Raw genomic sequence first — 26,306 nt, forward strand, 5'->3', positions numbered from 1 at the left:
TAATAAATGATACCATTTTTAAAAAATGCATAAGTGGGGAAAAGGTACAATTAAAACTTTTGCGAAATAAAGGTGTGCGTGTGTAGTAATTTCAGTTATATTGTACATTTTGCTGGCAGTATGCATAAGATGTTAAATGTAAATACAGATTGCATTTTCTCCAAGGCAGCTGATCTCTGCCGGCTGGAGATCAGTTGGAAAAGCGGGGCGATCCCCAGGCCTCACAGGAGTCTGGCAACCCTAAATACAATGTAAATTTTAGTTGCATTACAGTAATAATATTGGAAATTCTATGATATTTTCGAGCTACTAAGGACATTAACATTTTTAACATATTGTCTAATGTTTAAGGGGGCCCACTTGCATCGGGCAAGCTGACACCCCGGCCAGACCACCACTGCCCCCGGAAGTCTGGCAACACAACCCTTCCCTTCCAGCTGTCATGCTGGAGCCCAGGCAGGGAGAGACCCTCCTCAGGCACAGGGCGCTTGGTGTTGCTGGAGAAAGACACAACCTGCACCTGTACTTCCTCTCCAAAGACACAACCTGCACCTGTACAGCTGGGTCATTAAAACACACACACATTCATAAAGCCTTCCTTTCTTACCAGACGATTAAAAGTACATAAGAACATAAGAGAAGCCATGTTGGATCAGGCCAGTGGCCCATCCAGTCCAACACTCTGTGTCACACAGTGGCCAATACACACACACACACACACACACATATATATAGACAAATTGTGGCTAATAGCCACTGATGGACCTCTGCTCCATATTTTTATCTAACCCCCTCTTGAAGCTGGCTATGCTTGTAGCCGCCACCACCTCCTGTGGCAGTGAATTCCACATGTTAATCACCCTTTGGGTGAAGAAGTACTTCCTTTTATCCGTTTTAACCTGACTGCTCAGCAATTTAATTGAATGTCCACGAGTTCTTGTATTGTGAGAAAGGGAGAAAAGTACTTCTTTCTCTGCTTTCTCCATCCCATGCATTATCTTGTAAACCTCTATCATGTCACCCCGCAGTCGACGTTTCTCCAAGCTAAAGAGCCCCAAGCGTTTTAACCTTTCTTCATAGGGAAAGTGTTCCAACCCTTTAATCATTCTAGTTGCCCTTTTCTGGACTTTTTTCCAATGCTATAATATCCTTTTTGAGGTGCGGTGACCAGAATTGCACACAGCATTCCAAATGAGACCGCACCATCGATTTATACAGGGGCATTATGATACTGGCTAATTTGTTTTCAATTCCCTTCCTAATAATTCCAGTAGCATGCATAACAGGTAGAGTTAGGGATGCCAGCCTCCAGGTGGGATCACCTGGGGATCCCCTGGAATTATAGCTCACCCCAGACAACAGAGATCAGTTCCGTTGGAGAAAATGGCTGCTTTGGAGGGGGGAGGGGCTCTAGGGCACTGTGTCCCATTGAGGTCTCTGTCCTCCCCAGGCTCCATCCCCAAATCGCCATAAGTTTCCAAACCTGGATCTGGCAACCCTAAATCGCTCAATCCCTTGCCATTGGCCAGGGAAGATCTGGCAACCCTAGATAGAGTTGCCAGCCTCCAAGCGGGCGGCTGGAAATCTCTTGGGATTACAACTGATCTGCAGGGTGATACTTGACTCCTGCTTTGTTCTAATACTTCCACTGATTTGGTATAGAGATGGTTATAATCCAGCCTGGATTATATTCAATTTTATACCAATGCAGTCCTAAAACATAATTTTTAATATTTTTAGTGTGTGGGGCACACTAAGGCAAAAATGTCTAGGGCCCACGACAGTCTCTCTGACTCTATAGCATGACTCCGTATAGTAGCTCAGAAAGAAGGGAGAGAACAACTAACAAATAATTAATAAAAGTAACTTCCTTGGCGTCCAGGAGTAAGATACCAAATATAAGAACAGAAATAAGTAGATTGAACATAAACTGTGATGCGAATGGAAACATCGTTATTATAAGCGTAACCACTGTGGAAGATTTGTATTAAGAAACTAAAACAGAGAAATTAAAACACCTGAGTCTTCGTATGGAGAACTTAGGCTAAGAAACTGTCTATGTGGGAATTTAATTCCTTGTGTGGTTGCCTGGGGTCGGGTTTTGATTTGAGCCGCTTCAGTATTCCAGTGCCTTCTACCCCATATTTAAATTTTGTATGTTGTGAAAGGTTTCAAACAAAATTATTCAATGTGGAGTATTCAGGAAACACTCATCTAGCACAGTTTTATTTCTCCCTTCTTCTTCTAAGGAACTCAAGATAGGATATGCGGTTTTTCCTTCCCTAGTTTCATCCAACCCTGTGAAGTAGGTGAGGCGAAGGGCGAGGCCCCCCCCCACAAACTACCTTGACAGGGTTGGGAACTGAATCCAGATCCTGGTCCAACACAGACCACACCACCCTTATGGTGGTTGTTGATGCATAACTGAAAAAAGAAGGCAAAAGCCCTCAGAAAAGAGGACACAATTTCTGTACGCTAAATATTTGTAGTCACAAATTTCCACATACTTTATAATTTAAACTCAGGTTACCCTAGAATTATTATAATTTAAACTCAATTTACCCTAGAGGCAGCCCTTTCTGCTCTCTGGTTACTAACTATGGATGGGGGACTTCATAATCTCCCCTTTCCCCCCCCCTCTTTTCTTCTGGCTCATCCTCTTCCACTCACCCAGCCAGGAGTGGCCGAACTGCGACCTGAGAGCCACATATTGTGTGGCTCTCAAAGCCCCCACAACCCCATCGCCAGTTTGGAGAAGGCATTTGTCTCTTTAAATCACTTTGCCAAGCTAGCCAGTGGCTTGGAAAATGCATTTAAAGTTACAGTTGCTTTCTTTCTACCCCTCCCTCCCTCTTCCCTCCCCCATCTTCCTTCCTTCCTTCCTTCCTTCCTTCCTTCCTTCCTTCCTTCCTTCCTTCCTTCCTTCCTTCCTTCCTTCCTTCCTTCCTTCCTTCCTTCCTTCCTTCCTTCCTTCCTCCCTCCTTCCTTCCTTGCAAGTCTCAAACATCTGACATTTATTCTACGTGGCTCTTAGGTTAAGCAAGTTTGGCCACCCTGACCCAGACAGTCAGATTAGATTGACCAGTGCTTCTTTCAACCACAGTAACTGTAGCCCTTTTCACAATACCATATTAAACAGTAGGTTATTAACTGGTGGCCTGATTTAAAGTAAAGCAATACAGGGATGGAGGGTTCATACAGCAAATTTTCTTCCATTAATGAGCCATTTCTGAAGCGCTATGGTCATTTCAAACAGTGCTGCTTTTCCTCGCCCTTTTTGTAACGGAGACAAGTTACCTCAACAGTGCTGCTATAGCACTAAAGTGCTACATTGGTTTAGCGCTATAGCGCTCAACTTAAAACATTTTTTTTTAAGTCTGAGGAAGACTGCATGGCAAAAAAGGTTGGGGGAAAAGCAGCACCGTAGGAAGTGCTGTGGACTATTTAAACAGCATGCCACAGCAATTTGGAAGCACAACGAAAGGGTACAAAATGGGGAAAAGGAATTTCCCTCAGAAGTGGCTCAACCATGCTTTGCTAACCCTATGCAAACAGGTTTATATGAACAGGTAAATAAATTCTGTTAGCAGCCAGGTACTTAAAATGCGTCTGTTTGAAATGACAGGCGAAAAAAATATATTAGCAACCAATTACTAACATGGAATACAAAGGCAGTTTGAAAAGGGCATGTAGGTAGCCTGGGGCTGCCCTGGAACTGAACTTCCATTGGCACTTCAGTTTATTTTGCTGGACAAAAACAGGAACCTGGGCATTTCAGAAGACAAGCCTCAACTAAGACATCTGGCCACCCAAATCATACCACACTGATTTGTCACAGGGTATCCAGACTTGTAGTAGGGTGCCAAGTTCTCCCTTAACGTCTCCTTCCCACATCTTCGTTAGTGGCTTCCCACACCCCTGCCACCGATCTGAAGTTATTTTGACTCCCTCAGGTAAGAAGTCTTCAATTTCCCTCCACCGCCCCCTCTTTTACCCCCTCCCAGTAGGGCCAAAAAAAGGCAGATGAAATAAAAGAACCTGACGACCCCCCCCCCAGACACACCCTTGGAATTGTGGAATTATGGCACCTCCCTTAATATTTACGGTATGTGAAGAATCATTACATCCTTGCTGGCTTACATCTTTGCTTCCCTTGGCCTTTCAGGCACAACCCCCGTTCCTCTGCAGGTTGGGAGAAATTTCATGCAGGGAATGCAATGGAGGCAATGACCACCTAGTTACACACGGAGCTTTTACTTTCTGTATATGCTTCAATTTAGGTTAGAGGCAGGCCTCGGATTCATTAGGAGCTTACAGGAGCACAGCTCCTGAACCTTTCTGAGGGTTCCCTCTTCCTCCTCACCTACCTTGTCCATTGTATAGTAGGTGAAGCTGCATAACAACCCCTGGATTAGGAGAGCGGGCAGCCAGCCACCAGGGGCTTTGCCATGCCCCCAGCAGCCCTCATTAAACCCTGGAGATGCCCATGCACCCTTTCTCCACTTCTTATGTGATTTTTGGCAGCGGGTGGCTTACTGGCCTTTTGACTGGGGGGGGGGAGTGGCCTAGGAGAGCAAGGCCTGCTTGGCCGGCTGGATTTCTAGCCAGCCGAAGCAGTCCTCGCTCGCCCAGGGCTCTCCTATCTTGCATCAGGTTGCTTTTGGCGGGGAGGGGGGCAGCATATGCTAATAAGTTATGCTATTGAGCTCTGCCACCTATTTTTCTACAAAATGACCCCTGCTTAGAGGCAGCAACATATCTTAAGGAGCGTTATGTAGGGGAAGGCTGTTGGATGGCAAGTGTATAGAAAGAGAAATGTCTGGGAGCAGATAGGCATACACTGCTCTGCAAAAGAGAAAAAGGAAGTACTACTTGTTTCTGTAAACAAGAAGCAAAAGGCTGGCTTGCAGACTGAGTGAATGAAACTTTTAAGCAAAACACAGCAGGTCGGGAAGACTGGACACTTTATTGCCTTGAGCTGTCGGAGTTAAAAGATTGGATTTTTAAAGAATTTGCCTGACAAACCGGGGGCTATGAGGAACCATAGATAGCCCTGCCTTCCTTTTCCGTCTTCAGTCGACACTCATGAACCCATCATACTGTCTGGGGAGGTGGTTCCTGCTTTATCGATAAAATCATAATTTTCCCTGCACATCTGGGGAATCCTCCAAGTATGCAGAAATCCTTTCTTTGTGTTGTTTGGCTGATCGGAATGGAGGCTGGCCATCTTTCCTTTCTGACGTGACAAGTTGGGATCCTGCAAAAACTAAGAGGAGGATGATATTGGATTTATACCCTGCCCTTCACTGTGGCTTACCATCTACAATCTACTTTTCCTTCCTCTCCCCACAACAGACACACTGTGAGGTAGTTAGGGCTGAGAGAGCTCTTTCGAGAACTGCTCTTGAGAGAGCAACTCTTTCGAGAACTGTGATTGACCCAAAGCAGCTGCAAGTGGAGGAATGGAGAATCAAACCTGGTTCTCCCTGAGTCCATGCACTTAACCACTACATCAAACTGGCTTTCACAGGAAGAAGGAGAAGGAGACTGCGGGTTTATACCCTGCCCTTCTCTCTGAATCAGAGACTCAGAACGGCTTACAATCTCCTATGTCTTCTCCCCTCACAACAGGCACCCTGTGAGCTAGGGGGGGCTGAGAGGACTCTCACAGCAGCTGCCCTTTCAAGGACAACTCCTACGAGAGCTATGGCTGACCCAAGGCCATTCCAACAGCTGTAAGTGGAGGAGTGGGAAATCAAACCCCGCACACTTAAACGGTCCACACACTTAAACACTACACCAAACTGGCTCTTTTTTGCAACAATTTGCAAAAAAAAAAAAAACCCTACCAAAAAAACAAATTGAAAGCAACATTTTAAAATTGCAATCGGCTGTTTTTCTTAAATTAATCCAGATTGTACCCTTCACCAATTAGAATCTGAGAGCCAACTTCCATACTGACAGGACAAATATTCTTGATTCCCCCCCCCATCCCCTCTCCAGAATTTATAATGTTAAAACATTGAAAAGGCAATTGTCTGCTCTCATTACTGCATAATCTAATATAACTCTTCCCCCCTCCCCAGACACTAATTCCTCAGTGCTGGTCTACACATTGCAAACAGTCTTCAACAAACAGGTGCCCACACAATGATTGTAACACCTTTGTTGTGCTGCAGGGCAGGGGCGGAGGCGGCTGGTTATGGCTCTGCTTCTGACTCCATAAAAACCTCCATAAAACCCCTACATTGTTCTGTTAATTTCTAGCTTGGCAACTGGGAGCACTCTTCAAGGTGCAGATGTGGCCTAGAGATCTCTTGTTCTGTTCAATACAGAGCTGATTCTCCGTTGGATCGTTCCTGCCACGTAGGAAATTTCCATGCCACCCAGCAGCAAGTTTATTTCGTCTTTGTGCAAATTTATATCTAGCATTCTATCCAACATTTGAGGTGGCTTACGACGTAATTAAAATGTAGGACACAACGGAACCACATACCAACAAACAAAATGCAAATTCTGCTCCAACCTAACACATCAGCAAGTCACAAAAGCCGGTTACCGAGAGCCGTTGTGCACTTTCTGTTAGAAGCTGTTGTTCCAAAGAATAGGCACCGTGGCTGAGAAAGAATGGGACTTTGCCAAGAAGGGCTGCAGCTGTGGGAATAAACCAGCAACAGTCACTGAGAGGTTTTCAATTGGCAGATAGGTTGACAGAGAGAAAGGTGCTCTTTGGGGTATGAGAGTCCCTGGACTGAGCCTGGGAATGAAATAGGTATTGTGTGCAGGAGTCGTTTTGTAGAAAAATAGGTGGTGGAGCTCATTAATATAACTCATTAGCATATGTCCCCAGCCCCTGCCCCCAGCCAAAAGCAACCTGAATTAAGAAAGGAGAGCCCTGGGCAAGCGAGGCCTGCTTGGGTTGGCTAGAGATCCAGCCAACCCAAGCAGGCCTCGCTTGCCTGAGGTTCTCCTGGGCCACCACCACCCCAGTCAAAAGGCCAGCAAGCCACCCACCACCCAAAATCACATAAGAAGTGGAGAAAGGGTGGTGTGGGCTTCTCTAGGGGTTAATGAAGGCTGTTGGAGGTGTGGCAAAGCCCCTGGTGGCTGGCTCTCCTAATCCAGGGATTGTTATGTAGCTGCACCTACTATTCAATGGGCAAGGGAGGTAGGGAGGAAGAGGGGGGACCATCAGAAAGGTTCAGGAGCTGTGCTCCTGTGAGCTCCTGCTGAATCCAAGACGTGATTGTGTGTGTCCAGCATCCCACACCGTTCAACAGATGAACTAAACTTTTCGGGATATCTTCAATAGATCCCCACGTTATGCTCGTCCACTCCTGGGGTTACAGAAAACATGGATCAAGGTCAGCTGGAACTAGAAGCGAAGATCATTCCGGAACCAAGCCTAGAGCTCTCCGAGCTGTGATGCCAACCTGATCTTCCAGAAGCAAGAGCATCTGGAAATTTATACTTTGATAATGATAGCCTTACACCATCTAATGATGTCACATCATTCCCTCCAAAACATCAGGTTTCTCAACACCATCTTGTCTGTACTTAATTTCAGCTCGCTTACTTCAGCTAATTCACATTTATGCAGAGCAAGGGACCAGAGAGAGCAGAGGGGGGTTATTTTGGCGTACACATCAACACATTAAACTGAATCAGATCCTTGGTCCACATTAAACTGAATCAGATCCTTGGCCGCCCTGAGCCTGCTTCGGCGGGGAGGGCGGGATACAAATAAAATTATCTATCTATCTCAATTATCTATCAAAGTCAGTATTTATTCAGACTGGCGGCAGCTCTCCAGGGTCTCAGGCTGAGGTCTTTCACATCACCTATTGCCTGATCCCTTTTAAAATGGAGATACCAGGGATTGAACCTGGGACCTTCTGCATGCCAAGCAGATTCTCTACCACTGCGCTACGGCCCTTGTTCAAGCTAGCAAAGATGCCACTCAGCCTAGTGGCTTGTTATAAAGACCTGCCTTCGCACATTTGACTTACCAGTGGTCAGCTGGCTCCTCAAATGTAGGAACTGGACCAGAGACACTCCGGTTCTCTTACCCAGCCAATTGTCTATAAACTCTGTCCACACACCAGGGTTCCCTCTAAACTGAGTCAATGTGAGCCAGCTTAGTTTTTTAGCCTCACACATTTTTGTCTTAGCTCAGGGAAAATGGCCTCAGGGCAAGCTAATTTATGCAATAGTTCACAAATTTAATGCCAGTAGCTCACAAAGTAGAATTTTTGCTCACAAGACTCCAGAGCTTAGAGGGAATGTTGCCATGCACTTCTTGCTCAGCCATCATCCCTCTCACTTTAGCCCCCTTTCCATTCTCCAACCAGGCCACCCATCACACTCTTGTTTTCTTACGCTCCACAAAGACTCTGCAAAGCATCCATTGTAATTTGGCAAAAACTAGAAAAAAAGGTCTTGATATATCAATGGCCATAGGCTAGAGGAAAGGTCCCCTGTGCAAGCACCAGTCGTTTCCAACTCTGGGGTGACATTGCTTTCATGTTTTCACGGCAGACTTTTTACGGGGTGGTTTGCCATTGCCTTCCCCAGTCATCTACACTTCCCCCCCCCTCAGCAAGCTGGGTACTCATTTTACCGACCTCGGAAGAATGGAAGGCTGAGTCGACCTGGAGCCGGCTACCTGAAAATCCAGTTTCCAACCGGGGATCAAACTCAGGTCGTGAGCAGAGCTTAGGACTGCAGTACTGCAGCTTTAACACTTTGTACCACGGGGCTAGAACAAGTATCCTATTTTTAAATATTTAGGGGTGAAGTAGAACTGTCCACCATGACTATGCTACAACAATTGGCCAGAAAACTGCACAGGGCATTCTTAAATTTGCTTATAGCAAAGGAGGCATGTTTATAACAGCAGCTTTGCGGTTATTTTTGGCAAAAACCAGGGGTGGAATTCTAACAGGAGCCCTGTAAGCTCTTGGGGGATTGGCTACATCAGGGTGTGTGGCCTAATATGCAAAAGAGTTCCTGCTAGAATTCCACCCCTAGCAAAAACATTGCCCCAATTATTGTATGGGACAATACTTGGACCTTCCTCTTCCCATTTTGCTCCTCTAGAAACGTCCAGTCAAGATTCTTGAGAGCTTTATTCGAGGTTCCAAGTTGTGTGTTATAATTCAGGTCATCTACCATCGCCTGTTAAAATGCCATGAGACATTGGATTACTCACGTTTTATTATGCTATGAGCTGCCCTGAGCTCACTTGTGAAGCAAGGCAGGATATAAGTTAAACAAATACTACTACTAAATACTTGAAATAGAGAAAAATCAGGATATTATGGGGTGCAGAAGATATTTCCTACAGCTTCTGCCTTCTCTTGTCCCAAAACAATTGCTCTTGTCTCTCTGATATTATTCATTTAATCTCTTTTCCAAGTCTCCTGAAAGACTATAATAATAATAATAATAATAATAATAATAATAATAATAATAATAATAATAATAAATTTAGAGATACAGAATAAGTGGGATGGTGGGGGGGCACTTTGGCCTAGAATCAGAGGTTGCAATCACACACACTAAATAATGCACTTTTTAAATCCACTTTCAATGTACTTTCCAGATGGATGTGAACTGGCAAAATCCAGTTGGAAAGTGCATTGGAAGTGCATTATTTAGTGTGTGTGATTGCAGCCTCAGCCTGAGCGAACCAGTTTCAAGCCAGTCTTCCCATCTTGTAGGAGAATGTAAGCTAATCGTCTAGAGATCCCCAGGGTGATAGGATGCCAGTGCTTTGATCACTAGTAGTCATTCTAAGTGGCCACGCCATGCCAAACTTTAAAGGAGGGTATCAGTTCCATCCTATGCCAAGCTTGCCTGAGGATGCCAATCAGTGTGTTCACGTGCAGGGCCGACCCTGCCACGAGGCAAACTAGGCAATTGCCTAGGGCGCTGGCTTTCTGGGGGTACCAAATTGGGCACCCCCCATGTGACTCTGTGATGTTATCAGTGCAAGTGGGGATGCCAGAAGTTAGCCTTGCATAGTGTGCCGACAGTCTAGGGCCGGCCCTGTTCACATGTGCTTAATGCCGAGTGAAACCAGTCTTTTGCAATAATCTAACTGTGCTCTATTGCCTGTATGAATCATCCTCTTTATTCTCTGCCCTTTCGTTGCTCTCTAAAAGCCCTCAGTGAAACCACTGCACATCATTCGGATGCTGGGCTCTACAGTTGGAAACCCATCAAAAATCCCTAATAGGTAAGATAATTTTTTAAAACATCTTTTCCGCCATGCAAATGGGTTAATTTAAGCTGGGACTCAGCCTTGCGAGTCCAATTGGGTTTCAGCCCTAGTATTTTCTGAAGCCGTCAGAAAAGAAATGTGTTTTTATAACCCTACTATTACTTCTCTTCCGCCACAGCCTGCCCACACATCTCTGGGATTTTGGCTCAGGATAAAATTACTGCATGAACTCTCATTTGAGAAAATAAACGGAGAGTGAGTCAGATTCACACACCTTGGGAAGGGCCCACTTTTAAGACTAGAACCTATGCCTATTGATAACTCCTATATGTTCTTGATCTGATGACAGTCGGCCACGCTATTTGACACTAATTTCAATTTATCTCTCCCTGGATTAGGGTAAAATAATGGCTGATATGGCTGTAATAGTCTAAAAAAAAGGTAAAGACAGTTCCCTGTGCAAGTACCAGTCGTTTCTGACTGTAATAGTCTACCTACAGTTAAATTATGTTACATGCATGTACTGATTACCCTGCAGAATAATCACTCCGGCTAAATGAACATTGATTTTGACCCTACTGCACTGCAGTGCAAATGCTGTTGTTTTGGACCTCCTTCAGAGTAATTAACAGGTCAGTAGACTACCTCCCATGACATCGTTCATAGTGTGTTATCCTTTACAGGCTAGAGTGCTTTCAAAATTGCATGGCAACCGATGGGCTGTGCGTTTTATTTGGCTCTTCAGTCCGTTATGTTTTCATTTAAGAAAAATGAATCCCAGAAGATGGTTCTTTAAAAGGCAGAGAAATGGGGATGTAAGAGCAAAGTAAAAATGTAGCACCATTTATCCTCAGCTTTTAAAGAGCAAGCAGTATCTTTCTGCCGCTTGATTTCAGTTGAAGCAAAAAACATCTTTGTGGCATATACTTGTGCTGCCTGCACTGTGGCATTTCTCTGAGGTTGTCTCTTACTTTGCCACTGACACTTCTTTTTTGTGTTCAGTGATATTCCATTTGGTGAGAGTTTACAGCAACTGTGCAGCTTTCATGGAGATTTTTTTATTGATTGATTTTTATTTGATTTGATTTATATCCCGCCCTACCCCACCGAGGCGGGCTCAGGGCGGCTGACAGCACAAAAGTTCTAACAATAAAATTCAGAATTAAAATACAATAATTTACATAATTAAAACAACTAATATATCAAGATGCAGTTGTATTCTTTCCAAATAGTTCATTTGTATCAGTATCGATCACATTTGTCACTGATTTCCCCCCCACACACACACATTTTATTAATAATTTAAAAGCTTTACAACACAGCTGGGAAATATTTACATTCAGTGGATATTAATTTTCAGAGACAGTAAACATAATAGCTGGTTTTTATTTGCTCTTCTATCTTTTCTGCATAGATGTTTTGCTCAGCCTTGGCTTCCTTACAGCAGTGCTATTTGGGGAGCATTTTCATCATCTCGTCTATTGTTCCTGGTTCTGTTTTCCTCTGCTTTGCTATCTCTCCCAAACCCAATTTTAGTATGATGTTTTTGGAAAGGCCACAGTGAAAACATCTTTGGACATCATGTGGACAGGAAGAGTTGCATTCTTCAGGTCTCACCCAAATTGGTATCATTTTTCTCCTTGGTTTTTGTGGTTGCCAATCTTCCTCCTCCTGCTCCCCTCAAAAGAGTTTTGATCAAAATCATTGCTAGATCAGGGGTGTCAAATATGTGGCCCAGGGGCTGAATCAGGCCCCCGGAAGTCTCTTATCAGCCCCCCCCCCCCGAGCAACAGGCTCCTGTCTGCTTCCTTCTCCCTCTCTTGCTTCCTTCTGCATCTCAGCTTGCTTTGCAAGGCTTGTTCAGTCGCACAGGAGCTAAAACCTTGATTTTCTCCATTGGTTGAGGCTCCTCACCCTTCTGGTCCCCTCCCCTCCTTCCTTTGCCCAGTTCCCTGGATCCCATGGGAGAAATACAAAGAAAGCACCTTTAAGACCAACAAGTGCTAACGTTTTAAGCATGTTTTAAGTTTTTGTTTTTAACTTTAGTCATGTTTGTCTGTGTACTTTAAGAAGTTTATACCTCTGCTGCCTAATCTTAAATAGGCCCAGCCTGGCCCAACAAGGTCTCATTTATGTCAAATCCAGCCCTCATAACAAATGAATTTGACATCCCCGTCACTATAACCATATAGAAATTCATTGCAACAATATATTAGTGGAGTGGAAGATGTGCATTTTTCAGGTCTCACCCAAATTGGTATTTTTCTCCTCGGTTTTTGTGGTTGCCAATCTTCCTCCTCCATTCCCCTCAAAAGGGTTTTTGATGAAAATCATTAATTCCTAGATCACTATAGCCTTATAGAAATTCGTTGCAACCATGTATTAGTTCCTAATTTTCATTTCAAAGAAGTAAATTCCATTGCCCATTTTGCTGTGGATTTATAAGCAGTAAGGCGCTGGCTTTTCTTCTTATAACTCTGCAATGAAAAGGTATCTTTATCTGACGAAGCAAGCAGTGACTCACGAAAGCTCATACCCTATCACAGATTTTGTTAGTCTTTAAGGTGCCCTTTTCTGCTGCTACAGACAGACTAACTCAGCCACCCATCTTGATCTTGCAATAAAAAGGGTTATACATAATCGGAGAGTTGCCTTGATACCTCTTTATGCTACCGGGTTTTTAAATGCTGTTAATAAAACATTCTTGTTAAAGCTTCACCCAGCAAATCTAGGACAGAGGCTTTTTGGAATGCTTTGGGTTCTTATCTGGATGTAACCTCTGAACTCCTAATGATTTATTGGCATAGCTACTCATCTTTCAAAATAGGAAAGACAAAGAGAAAGCCACTCCTTTTTTTCTTGTAAGAATAAGCAGAGCTAACCAGATCTATATATGACTGGTCACATACTCCGTTGGGTTTTCTGTATTGCTCAAATGTCAAATGGTGGAAGTTTCAACCACGCCTATATCAGTCATGGACAGACCATTTCCTAGGTGCTTCAGACTTACAGGAACTCAGGATCCCTGATAGGTGGGTGGGGGGAACCAGTTAAGCTACTCTTCCTTCTCAAGAATTCCTTACAAAGACCATTTGTAGCTCACACCTGTCATGGCAAAAAGGACAGCTAACTTGACATTTGCTGCCAAATTAATGATAGCGACTAAATGGAAACAGGCTAATATTCCCAACTTTGCTCAACGGCACTCAAAACTTTGGCATATTTATATTATGGACAAACTAATGTACATGACTAAAACTGATATAGAGTCTGAGGACTCCGACTTCCACACCATTTGGTACCCGATTCTAGATTATCTTGTATATCAAAAAGAAATTCCAGAAATTGTAACTTCTTTACAGTTATGCTAATACTAAGACTGAAAGTGTTGGACTTTTCTGACTAATATTAACTTTGTCTTAGTCATGTATAAATTTTTAGTAACGAACACCTCATATTGCCGTATACTTAGAATGTTACCATGATGTATTAGTATATGGATAAATATTTATATGATACTAAGCTGTCCAAACCACAGATATTGTTTGTATGTTATAATAAAGGTCTAATAAAATATATTTAGAAAGAAAAAAAAAAGAATTCCTTAAGGCCCTCAAGGAATCTCTTGTTTACCTGGCTGGTTCTCCCATCAAATTCTGAACCTTAAGAACAGAAGAACATAAGAGAGGCCATGTTGGATTAGGCCAATGCCCCATCTAGTCCAACACTCTGTGTCACACAGTGGCCAAAAAAACCCCAAGTGCTATCAGGAGGCCCACCAGTGGGGCTAGAAGCCCTCCCGCTGTTCCCCCCCTAAACACCAAGAATACAGAGCATCATTGCCCCAGACAGAGAGTTCCAACAATACGCTGTGGCTAATAGCCACTGATGAACCTCTGCTCCATATGCTTATCCAATCCCCTCTTGAAGCTGTCTATGCTTGTAGCCACCACCACCCTTAGACTTCAGAGATCAAGTCATCAGGGCCAGCCCTGCCATTAGGAAAACTAGGCAATTGCCTAGGGTGCTGGCCTTCTGTGGGTGCTGAATTGGGCACCCCTGTGTGACTCAGTGATGTTATCAGTGCAGGGGGGGGGGAGGGTGACAGAGGTTAGTCTTGCCCAGGATGCCAGAGAGTCTAGGGCCGGCCTGCAAGTCACCATGCTCGTTGGCATAATTGCTCCTCGGCATCCTTTTCTACCCAGCAGAGCCTGTTCTGCTCCTTTGTTTTCTGAAGAGCTGGGGATGATAAAGTGGGTCGGCAGATGGCTTAAGTGTAAGTGGAGAGAAGTTTGGAACAAACCAGAGTTTGTGCATCAGTTTTCTAACACGGATAAATCAGAGGCTTCCTTGCAAGACAACTTGCAGATTAAAAAAAATATATATATTTGAATTCCGTCCGCATAGATGCCACTATTTGTGCAGGAAAGTATCAGAATGTTATCTGACAAAGTGCTTTTTAACTAGGGTTGCCAGGTCCAATTCAAGAAATATCTGGGAGCTTTGGGGGTGGAGCCAGGAGACATTGGGGGTGGAGCCATGGCTCAGAGCAAGGTTGTGACAAGCATAATTGAACTCCAAAGGGAGTTCTGGCCATCACATTGAAATGGACCGCACACCTTTTAAATGCCTTCCCTCCATTAGAAATAATGAAGGATAGGGGCACCTTCCTTTGGGGGTCATAAAATTGGACCCCCTGGTCCAAACCTTTTTAAACTTGGAGGGTGTTTTGAGGAGAGGCACTGGATGCTATGTTGCACATTTGGCGCCTCTACCTCAAAAACAGCCCCCCCAGAGCCCCAGATACCTGTGGATCAATTCTACATTATGCCCTATGGGAATCAGTCCCCATAGGGAATAATGGAGTGCCCAGCAGACATTTCCCTCCCCCCCCAGTTTCTGATGACGCTGAAGTGAGGGTAGGGTCTCCAAACTTGGGGATCCCCTACCCCCACCTGGAGATTGGCAGCCCTAGCTTTAACACACACTAATTAGCACACATAATTCGGTGGCTTCCCCACCAAAGTCTATCTGTTACATAAATTACTGTGCTCTCACTATGAACGCAGCACCATCCTGAAGGAAGCTTATTACATGTTGTGTTCAGACTCACAAGATGTTTTTGCTGGCAGAGGGGGAAAAAATAGGTATAGATTTTGCATAACAAAAATCATGGTCCCATTTTCATACGCTTTTTCAAAATCTTGTTCATGCTGAAAGGGGCGGGGGGGGGAGAGAATCAGAAAAAAAGGAAAGGAGGGGGATCATTTAAAAATGCCAGAATTGTGAACTTATACATCACAATTTCTTTTCCTTTCCTGGTATCTCCAGCTTTTCCGCCTGACAGCTGCATTCGTTGTTTAATGGCCAGGAGGGAGTTCCAAGTCTGCGCCTCCCCACCCCCCACCCCCCAGTCAGTGAACAACACAGTAAAAACGATTGTGCTCATTGTGGTTGGGTGACCTGTATTTTATTGTTTCCAGTTTACAAGAACAAGGAGTCCTTCCAAGAAATGTAATACTAACTGCTGAATGAGCCGTTGGGGAATTCTTTGAGCATCTGCAGAACTTACCGCCACAGGATGTTACCAGCAAAGTATGAAAATGATTAGGAATGCGGTGACGGCCATTGCAACAGCTGATAAGGTGAGGAGCTAGTTCTTACACTTCCAAGGTGTTTCAGGTTAACACTTCTGGCCAGGGCTTTTTTTTGTACAAAAACCCAGCAGGAATTCATTTGCATGTTAGGCCACACCCCCTGATGTCACTATTGTTTCACACAGGGCTTTTTTGGTAGGAAAAAACCAGCAGGAACTCAGTTGCACCAAGCCAGCCAGAACTACGTTCCTGTGCGTTCCTGCTCAAATAAAGCCCTACTTCTGACTCCCAAGACAGGGCCTATAGATGACGTAAGGTTTAACCAGGCCAGGGCTCTCTGGGGCTCATCCCGCTCTTCAGTGTCAGCTGTGATGTGCGAATTAAGCCAAATGACTATGTGTCAAATGTTTGGCTTTCACTGTGTGGTAACCGTGGAGAGATCCTGACTTACAGAGGAGACTAAACAAGGGTTGCCAGGTCTCCTCGACTTGCTGGCAGGGGGATTTGGTGGGTGTTCCAGGAGTGGATGGAGAAGTCACGTGACATCCCTGATGTGATGATGTCACACGCAAGTGGAGTCATCACGTCATGCAGCAACACTCTGGCTTTTCTGGCCAAAAACCATAGAGTTTTGCTCCAAAAGCAGAGCATCACTGTGTGACATGCTGACATCACCTCCTCACATGCTATCACTTCCCGACATGGTGACATCACTTCCCCCCAAAATTGAGGGAACTCTCGCCTGAACTAGGAGTCCGGCATCCCTACGCTAGAGCCGGCTGGATATAGATCCAGGTGGATTTATATATGGATTGATGGATGGACCTATGTATCTGAAGAAGTGTGCCTGCACATGAAAGCTCATAATCTGAATAAACTATCATTGGTCTTAAAGCTGCTGCTGGACTCCAAATGTGTTCTTTTAACCAGGGAAATGTTAACTATACAAAATAAACTAATTTATCTTTTCACAAGGAGATTGTCAAATGAAGTTAAGAGAAGGCCTGACAGCCAAAGGCTGTGTGTGTCAATGCACAATTTGTTTTGTGCACAAATGGTAGAAAGATTTAAAATATTTTAAAATATGGGGGCCTTGAACAAAGCAAATCTGAATTTAAAACAGAATTATGTATAATTTTTTTTAATAATCTTAATAAAAAACATTTTACTTATTATAAAATCAAGAAACTAAAAAAAAACCAAACCCATAAGACATAACAAATCAGATAGACAAAAATAATACAATGAATACTAAAAACCTGAAACAATATATATGTTCAGAATTCTTAAGGTCCCAAGATCACAATTTTTGTAATCTTGCCATTCTTCAAGCACCTATAAACATGTACAAATGATGATCACGTTATTGCTAAAAAGTATAGACTTCTGTTGAAATTTGAGACAGAAGAAGGCATGAAGGATTCTACAATAAAATGGGCTAAAATTTTGGGTATAATATGTAAATGGAATAGTGGGAGAAGATGTGGATGAAAGGTCTTAAATCTACCCTGAGCTTGACTCTCAAAGAGAATTTTTATATTTTTTATCAAATGATGCATGATTGGTGGGTCCTTTTCAGGGCATCGCAGCAAGTCAATGCTATTGTGACTACCCATTAGCAAGTACAGATTCACTTGCCCACATATTTTTGTTGTTGTCCAAAACATGCAGCTGTGAAAGAAAAGTTCCTGAGGAAATGGTTATTAAAATGTTCTTCCTTTTCGGAATCTACAAGGTTAAGACATTCACTAAGCAGTTTGTGTCACAACTGTATAATAGATGTGGCATATTTCTGCTATACTGTCTTTTTAAATGTTTAAAACCTTTTAATGTTAATTTTTATGGTGTATGGCCTTTGGGCTTTTAAACCTAATAAACTGAACTGAACTGATGTATAGTTGGTATATATCACCAGAAATATTAGCTAGAATGTATAAAAATATTTTGAACAAACGTTGAAAATGGGAACAGCATGAAGGGACATTTTATCATCTTTGGTGGACTTGTAATAAAGCAATAAATAAATAAATAAATAAATTGGGATACAAATTCATTTGCTGATACAGAAAATGTTAAAGATTAATGTACAAATTAAACCAGAGGCTTTTTTGTTGGGAATAATGGATAGCTAGAAAAAATATATGATATTTTGGTTTTATATTTGACAATGGTGGGAAGACTTTTATATGCTCAAAAATGGAAGGGTTCACAATTACCCACAATAGAGGAGTAGTTTGTGAAGCTTCTGGAGTTAGTTGAGATGGCTAAATTTACAGCTTAGATTATAGAGAGAAGACATTAGCCACATTTATAGTAAACTGGAAACCAGTGTTCCCTCTAAGCTGTTAGTGTGAGCTAGCTCACAGACTCCAGCTCACACATTTTTGTCTTAGCTCAGGAAAAATGGCTCCAGAGCAAACTAATGTATGCAGTAGCTCACAACTTGAATGCCAATAGCTCACAAAGTAGAATTTTTGCTCACAAGACTCCACAGGTTATTGCTGGAAACCCTTTATTGCATTTTTCCATGAAACGGAAAGAAATCTACTGATGATTTGGTTATGCCATTAAAGGTTATTGGAAAAGGTTGGGGAAAGTTGCTGATGATTTGTGGTTCTGAAGACTAACAGCAGGAAAAGGATTCTAGGAAAGTGAGAAGTTTTATTCTGATAATAATAAAACTGTAAATTCTGTAATGATACCAGTATGTGTCATAGTAATAGACTGTTAAAACTGTTATAATGCTATAGTGATCTAGCAACGCAAGCACTGATTTTTAAAGCCCCTCCCTCAAAGCCCTTCAGCGTTATGAGGGGATGGTACATGCTGTGAGATGAAGCAAGGAAAATGATGTCTATGTGAGTGGTACCTTTAAAAATGTGCACCTTCGCCTCCACATGGTGTGCAAATGTGCCTTGAAGGTTGGTCTTTCCAAAAAGATTGCTTCAAGCCAGAGAGAATCCAGAAAATAGAAGATTAGGCGACAATACCATGTGGATGCTCAAAAAACACCAAACCTCACTCCAGTTTGGATGCCAAACTGTTTGTTGATTAAGTATGCAGACTTAATCAACAAACTGCTTGTACTTCAGCCCACAATACCTGATCCCGTCATCTGATGAAGTGTGCTTAGAGAGCGCACGAAAGCTTACGTTCTGAATAAAACTTGGTTGGTCTTAAAGGTGCCACTTTAACTTTGACTCCCGCTTTAACTACTTCAGACCAACACAGCTGCCCACTTGGATCTATCTACATAGAACAAAGTTTGTGTCAGTGGCACCTTCAAAACTGACTCAGTTTTATTCAGAGTCTAAGCTTTCGTGTGCAAGCCGACTTCCTCGCTTCGTTCCGCTGCTTCACACCAACACAGCTAGCCACCAGAATCTATTTTAAGCATGCATTTGCATTAGTAATTTGTCTTTAGCTCACTGCTGGAACTATTACCCAGGGTGTCCCCTACCCCGATGCTTTAGTGATGGCCAGGTACTGGAAGGAACTCTGTCGGGGACAAGTTCTACAGAAATAATTAACAAATTACAAGTTCTACAGAAACAATACTGAGACTAGCCAGGAGGAGTGCCTTCTCTGAAAGCCGCCCCCGACTGACTGAAAAGGGTGGGCGCTCTTCTTGTGGCTCAGATGAGAAAGGAGTCACCTCCTTTTTGCATTCTTCACCCAGTTCCTACGAATTCCACCACAGCCCTTGGCAGGAAGCAATACTCAGACAAGTTGTCTGCGCTTCGGTGCTCTAGAAAGCCACTCGGGAGTTTCCTGCACTTTCACTTTCAAATCGAAACGGAGACTTCCGAGAAGGCGGCATACTGTCGATGGAGCTGAACTCATGCGGCATTTCCCCCTGTGATATCTCAGCTATGCAAGAGGTTTTCGTGGGAGTTTATGTTTGTGTTGACAGCCTTTTTTACCCTGTGCCTAAACGAGGCAGTCGGCTGTGAGCAGATCAAAGTTGAGCGCGTCAGCTAAAGCCGTGCTGTTCCTGCTGTTCTTCAAAAGAACTTCACAGGTAAAATCCAATGTGAAAATGTTGAATGAGATTTTTTTTTTGCATGTGAAAAAATTGACACTCCGCATATATACATATCCTCTGTTTATCTATAGGTGTTGGAGATTTTGTGCTACCAACCAATCATGTCAGACAGGCTAAAGGTGGGATATGGAAGATGGATGAACCCTAATGCATGGATGTGACTCGGGCTTGTACATGGTGCATTTGGTCTTCTTTTGCTAACGTCATCTAAACTTTTCTAACATTTAAATACATAAAGCCTGCATTCGAATTTGAATCAGTAAATTTTCCAATTCAGATTGCCTTTGAAATAGGGTTGCCAGCTCTGGATTGGGAAATACCTGGAAACTTAAGGGTGAAACTGAGGGAGGGACCTCAGCAGGGTACCATGCCACAGAGGGACGGTGGCTCAGTGGTAGAGCATCTGCTTGGTAAGCAGAAAGGTCCCAGGTTCAATCCCCGGCATCTCCAACTAAAAAAGGTCCAGGCAAATAGGCGTGGAAAACCTCAGCTTGAGACCCTGGAGAGCCGCTGCCAGTCTGAGTGGACAATAAAAAGAAGAAGAATTGCAGATTTATATCCCACCCTTCTCTCTGAATCAGAGACTCAGAGTGGCTTACAATTTCCTATATCTTCTCCCCCCACAACAGACACCCTGTGAGGTGGGTGGGGCTGAGAGGGCTCTCACAGCAGCTGCCCTTTCAAGGACAACCTCTGCCAGAGCTATGGTTGACCCAAGGCCATTCCAGCAGGTGCAAATGGAGGAGTGGGGAATCAAACCCAGTTCTCCCAGATAAGAGTCCACACACATAACCACTACACCAAACTGGCTTAACCACTACTTAACCACTACACCAATACTGACTTTGATGGACCGAGGGTCTGATTCACTAGAAGGCAACTCCATATGTTCATAAGAGTCCACCTTCTAAAGCAGCCGTTTCCTCCAGGGGCACTGATCTTGCTAGTCTGGAGATAAGCTGTAATAGTGGGAGATCTCCAGTTGCCACCTGGTGGTTGGCAACCTTATCCAGAAATCTCCCCATCCCTGTTTCTGGCTCGTGAAAGCTTATTTCATATTAAATAAAGGTTGTTAGACTTCAAAGTATTACTTGAGTGTGCTGTGATGTTTCTACAGCACACCAACACTTCTTTAGAACTGTCCTCTGAAGTTTTCAGCACCTCTATGGGCTGTCTTCCCACCGATACAGTTTTTCCATCCCTGTGCTGCAAAGTTGCTGTCTGGCAGTGTTCCCTCTAAGCTGAGTTAGTGTGAGCTAGCTCACAGTTCTTTAGCCTCCAGCTCACACATTTTTGTCTTCACTCGGGGAAAACTGCCCCAGAGCAAACTACCGTAATTTATGCAGTAGCTCACAACTGTAGTGCCAGTAGCTCACACAGAATCATAGAGTTGGAAGATACCTCTAGGGTCATCTAGTCCAACCCACTGCACAATGCAAGAAACTCACAAACACTTCCCCCCTAAATTCACAGGATCTTCATTGCTGTCAGATGGCCATCTAGCCTCTGTTTAAAAACCTCCAAGGAAGAAGAGCCCATCACCTCCTGAGGAAGCCTGTTCCACTGAGGAACTGCTCTAACCTTGCCCAGTTCCGCAGGGCTTGCAAGACAGCCCTCTTCCGGCTGGCTTATAACTAACCAGCATTGGAAACTGAGTGTAGTTTTATTAGACTGCTGTTATGCTTTTTTAATGTTTTAACTGTGTAAAATGTTTAAATTTAATATTTTAAATGTTAGATTTTATATGCTGTAAGCCGCCCTGAGCCACTTTGGTGGGAAGGGCGGAATATAAATCATAAATAAACTAAACTAAACTAACAGTCAGGAAGTTCTTCCTAAAGTTGAGCCGGAAGCTCTTTTGATTTAATTTCAACCCATTGGTTCTGGTCCTACCTTCCGGGGCCACAGAAAACAATTCCACACCATCCTCTATATGACAGCCCTTCAAGTACTTGAAGATGGTGATCATATCACCTCTCAGCCGCCTCCTCTCCAGGCTAAACATCCCCAGCTCTTTCAACCTTTCCTCATAGGACTTGGTCTCCAGACCCCTCAGCATCTTCGTCGCCCTCCTCTGGACCCATTCCAGCTTGTCTATATCCTTCTTAAAATGTGGTGCCCAAAACTGAACACAAGACTCCAGGTGAGGTCTTACCAGAGAAGAGTAAAGCGATACCATCACATCACATGATCTGGACATGATCAGCCAGTATCATAATGCCCCTGTATAAATCGATGGTGCGGTCTCATTTGTAATACTGTGTGCAATTCTGGTCACCGCACCTCAAAAAGGATATTATAGCATTGGAAAAAGTGCAGAAAAGGGCAACTAGAATGATTAAAGGGTTGGAACACTTTCCCTATGAAGAAAGGTTAAAAAGCTTGGGACTCTTTAGCTTGGAGAAACGTCGACTGTGGGGTGACATGATAGAGGTTTACAAGATAATGCATGGGATGGAGAAGGTAGAGAAAGAAGTACTTTTCTCCCTTTCTCACAATACAAGAACTCGTGGGCATTCAATGAAATTGCTGAGCAGACAGGTTAAAACGGATAAAAGGAAGTACTTCTTCACCCAGAGGGTGATTAACATGTGGAATTCACTGCCACAGGAGGTGGTGGCGGTCACAAGCATAGCCAGTTTCAAGGGGGTTAGATAAAAATATGGAGCAGAGGTCCATCAGTGGCTATTAGCATTTATATATATATATATATATATATATATATATATATATATATATATATATATATAAATTTTTGGCCACTGTGTGATACAGAGTGGACTGGATGGGCCATTGGCCTGATCCAACATGGCTTCTCTTATGTTCTTATATTCTTATGTTCTTATGACACTATACTTCTGTTGACACAGCCCAAAATTGCATTTGTCTTTTTAGCCACCGCATGTTCAGCGTATGATCCACTAAGACCCCTAGATCCTTTTCGCACATACGACTGCTAAGACAAGTCTCCCCCATCCTATAACCATGCATTGGATTTTTCCTACCTAAATGCAGAACTTTACATTTCTCCCTGTTAAAATTCATTTTATTGGTTTTAGCCCAGTTTTCCAGCCTGTCAAGGTCATCCTGTTTCTGTCTTCTTCTGTGTTTGCAACCCCTCTCAATTTCGTATCATCTGCAAATTTAATAAGCATTCCCTCTATTCCTTCATCCAAATCATTGATAAAGATGTTGAACAAAACAAGTCCCAGGACTGATCCTTGAGGCACTCCACGTCACTCCTCTCCAAGAGGATGAGGAGCCATTTACAAGCACTCTTTGGGTGCGATCTGTCAACCAGTTACAGATCCACCTAACGGTAACAGGATCCAAACCACATTTTACCAACTTGTCAACAAGGATAGTATGTGGAACCTTATCAAAAGCCTTACTGAAATCAAGATAAACGATGTCTATAGCATCCCCCTGATCCAGCAAGGTTGCTCACAAGACTCCACAGCTTAGAGGGAGTATTGCTGCCTGGCCATAAACATGCACTATGATCCACCGGTGTCCTTCCACTTTAGATCACTGCCTCCCTACAAGACAAATAGTCTTGCCCTTTCACGAACGGGTGCTGCTAAGGCAAGAGAGTAGAGTCGCCAGGTCTGTGTCGGAAAATACCTGGAGACTTTGAGGGTGGAGCCAGGAGAGGGCAGAGTTGGGGAGGGGAGAGGCCCCAGTATGGTACGATGCCCTAGGGTCCACCCTCCAAAGCAGCCATTTTCTCCTGGAGAGGAGCCAGGAGAGGGCGGGATTGGGGAGGGGAGAGGCCCCAGTATGGTATGATGCCCTAGGGTCCACCCTCCAAAGCAACCATTTTCTCCAAGAGAGGAGTCAGGAGAGGGCAGGGTTGGGGAGGGGAGAGGCCTCAGTATGGTACGATGCCCTAGAGACCACCCTCCAAAGCAGCCATTTTCTCCAGGAGAGGAGTCAGGAGAGGGCAGGGTTGGGGAGGGGAGAGGCCTCAGTATGGTACGATGCCCTAGAGACCACCCTCCAAAGCAGCCATTTTCTCCAGGAGAGGAGTCAGGAGAGGGCAGGGTTGGGGAGGGGAGAGGCCTCAGTATGGCACGATGCCCTAGAGTCCGCCCTCCAAAGCAGCCATTTTCTCCAGGGGGGTTGATCTCTGCCAGCTGGAGATCAGTTGTAAAAACAGGGGATCTCCAGGCCCCATCTGGAGACTGGCAACCCTACAAGAGAGAGGTTTTTGCAGGTCTGGAAGATGGCCCCTAACTATCTTCCCATCTTCATTCTACATAACCTCTACAATCAGGGAACGAGAAGGTGAAGGGACACATTACTGACACTATCTGTCATACAGTGGCTAAGGGGGGGGGGCGGGAATTGAACCGTCTCTTGGAGAGCAAATGACAGTTGCTCAGGTCTTTTCAGGACAGCTCAGGCCTTTTCAGGACAGTTTGTATTTCATCACTGACAATGAGCACAGTCTGATCTGGCTAGAACACCTGTCTAAAAAGTCCTGGTACTTACTCCTTGCCTGTTGGGCATTTGGATTCAGCTACCTTGTACCAGGAAAACATACATGGGACAACTGCAAAGGGTGGGTAGCCAGGGGTGTCTTCACTCGCTGCAAACCCCTCTTCCCCTCCAACTATGGGACCTCCTGTCACTGCCCTGTCTGCCCTGTCAATATTACATCAGCAGCAACCATGCCACGCTGGACATCGAACTTTGCCTTGGCAGCCAAAGGAACAACTCTGTCATGCAGACAAAGCAAATGTCTCTGAGCCAAACTCTCATTGGGGTGTCAAGGAGTCCTTCCTTGTTTGTTTGAAAATGTAAAACACCCTGAACGATTTCAAGCTCACTCAATGCGACTGTGAAATCAACCCCAGCCTGTTATTTCAGTGGCATGAATTCAATCATATGGGAGGATTTGCATCAGTAACCTTTTGCGAAATGGCAGGATTTGCATTGGTAACCTTCACAGGGCTAGCGTTTAGATTTCTGAACACAAAAGCATGGCCTTGGAAGAGGTAAAATCCTATGAACAAAAAGAGCATCTCCATTCCTCACAGACATGCACAGAAGGAAATGAGGATGTCGTTAGGTTGTCTCATCAAAAATATGAATGTAATGAATAAATGTAATATTTGGGTAAGAAGTCAATGCTAATAAGAACTCGACTGATCAAGTGGAAGCGCAGCAAGCTAGAAACTCTTCATGTAAACTGAAGAGTTTACATGATTCTGAACAGAAAAAGTGAGGGAAAGCATTTCCATGTGACAGAAAGCATTGGGGGGGAGGAGTTATATATAGTAAACCACAGTCATTTACAGTAAAAGAATAATTGACATGGGAGTGAAATGGAAGGAAGTTTCTACAATTAGCAGAGCTTAGCCTTTGTATCCAACTAGGGTTGCCAAGTCTAACTCAATAAATATCTGTGGACTTTGGGGGTGGAGCCAGGAGCAAGGGTGTGACAAGCACACTTATACTCCAAAGGGAGTTCTGACCATCACATTTAAAGAGACCACAATCCTTTTAAATGCCTTTTCTCCATTTGGAATAATGAAGAATAGGGACACCTTCTTTTGGGGCTCATAGAATTGGACCCCCCTGTCCAATCTTTTTGAAACTTTGCGAGGGGGGGGCGTTGAGGAGAGGCACTGGATGCTATGCTGAAAATTTGGTGCCTCTGCCTCAGAAAACAGCCCTCCCCCCGAGCCCTAGATACCCATAAATCAATTTTCCATTATATCCTATGGAAATTGGTCTCCATAGGGAATAATGGAGTGCCCAAGAGACATTTCCCTCCCTCCCCCTCCCCCACTTTCTGATGACCCTGAAGCTGGGGAGGACCTCCAAACTGGGGAATCCCCTGCCCCCCACCTGGGGATTGGCAACCCTATATCCAACCCAGATTAGGGTTGCCTCTGACAGGGGATGGGTAGGGTGGCCAGAACCAGGGTGAGAAACTCCTGAAGATTTGGGGATGGAGCCTGGGGAGGGCAGGGACCTCAGTGAGGTATATGCCCTTGCCCACACCCCAAAGCACCCATTTTCTCCAGAGGAGCTGACCTCTGTAGTCTGTTCCCTCTAAGCCGCAGAGTCCTGTGAGCAAAACTTCTATTTTGTGAGCTGATGGTTTTTAAGTTGGGAGCTGCTGGCATTAAAGATGTGAGCTCCTGGTGGACATTAAAAAAAACTTGGGGAAAAATTATTACAGAAATACACCGGATTACCAATATTAAACTTCCATTTGACCCCAAAGTTTTCTTATTAAGCAAATGGTCTCCCTCAGATGATAACTTGATTGAAAATATAAGGATACACATCTTGCTATCAGTTGCACGTACTACCATTGCAGCCAAATGGGATCATTATAAACCAACAATTATTGACTGGCAACAACATCTGCGGGAACACTTTGTAATGGCTAAAATTTCCAATTAAATGCTTTTTTTTCTTCTGT

Source organism: Heteronotia binoei, chromosome 15 (assembly GCF_032191835.1).
Source record: "Heteronotia binoei isolate CCM8104 ecotype False Entrance Well chromosome 15, APGP_CSIRO_Hbin_v1, whole genome shotgun sequence".
NCBI lineage: Eukaryota > Metazoa > Chordata > Lepidosauria > Squamata > Gekkonidae > Heteronotia > Heteronotia binoei.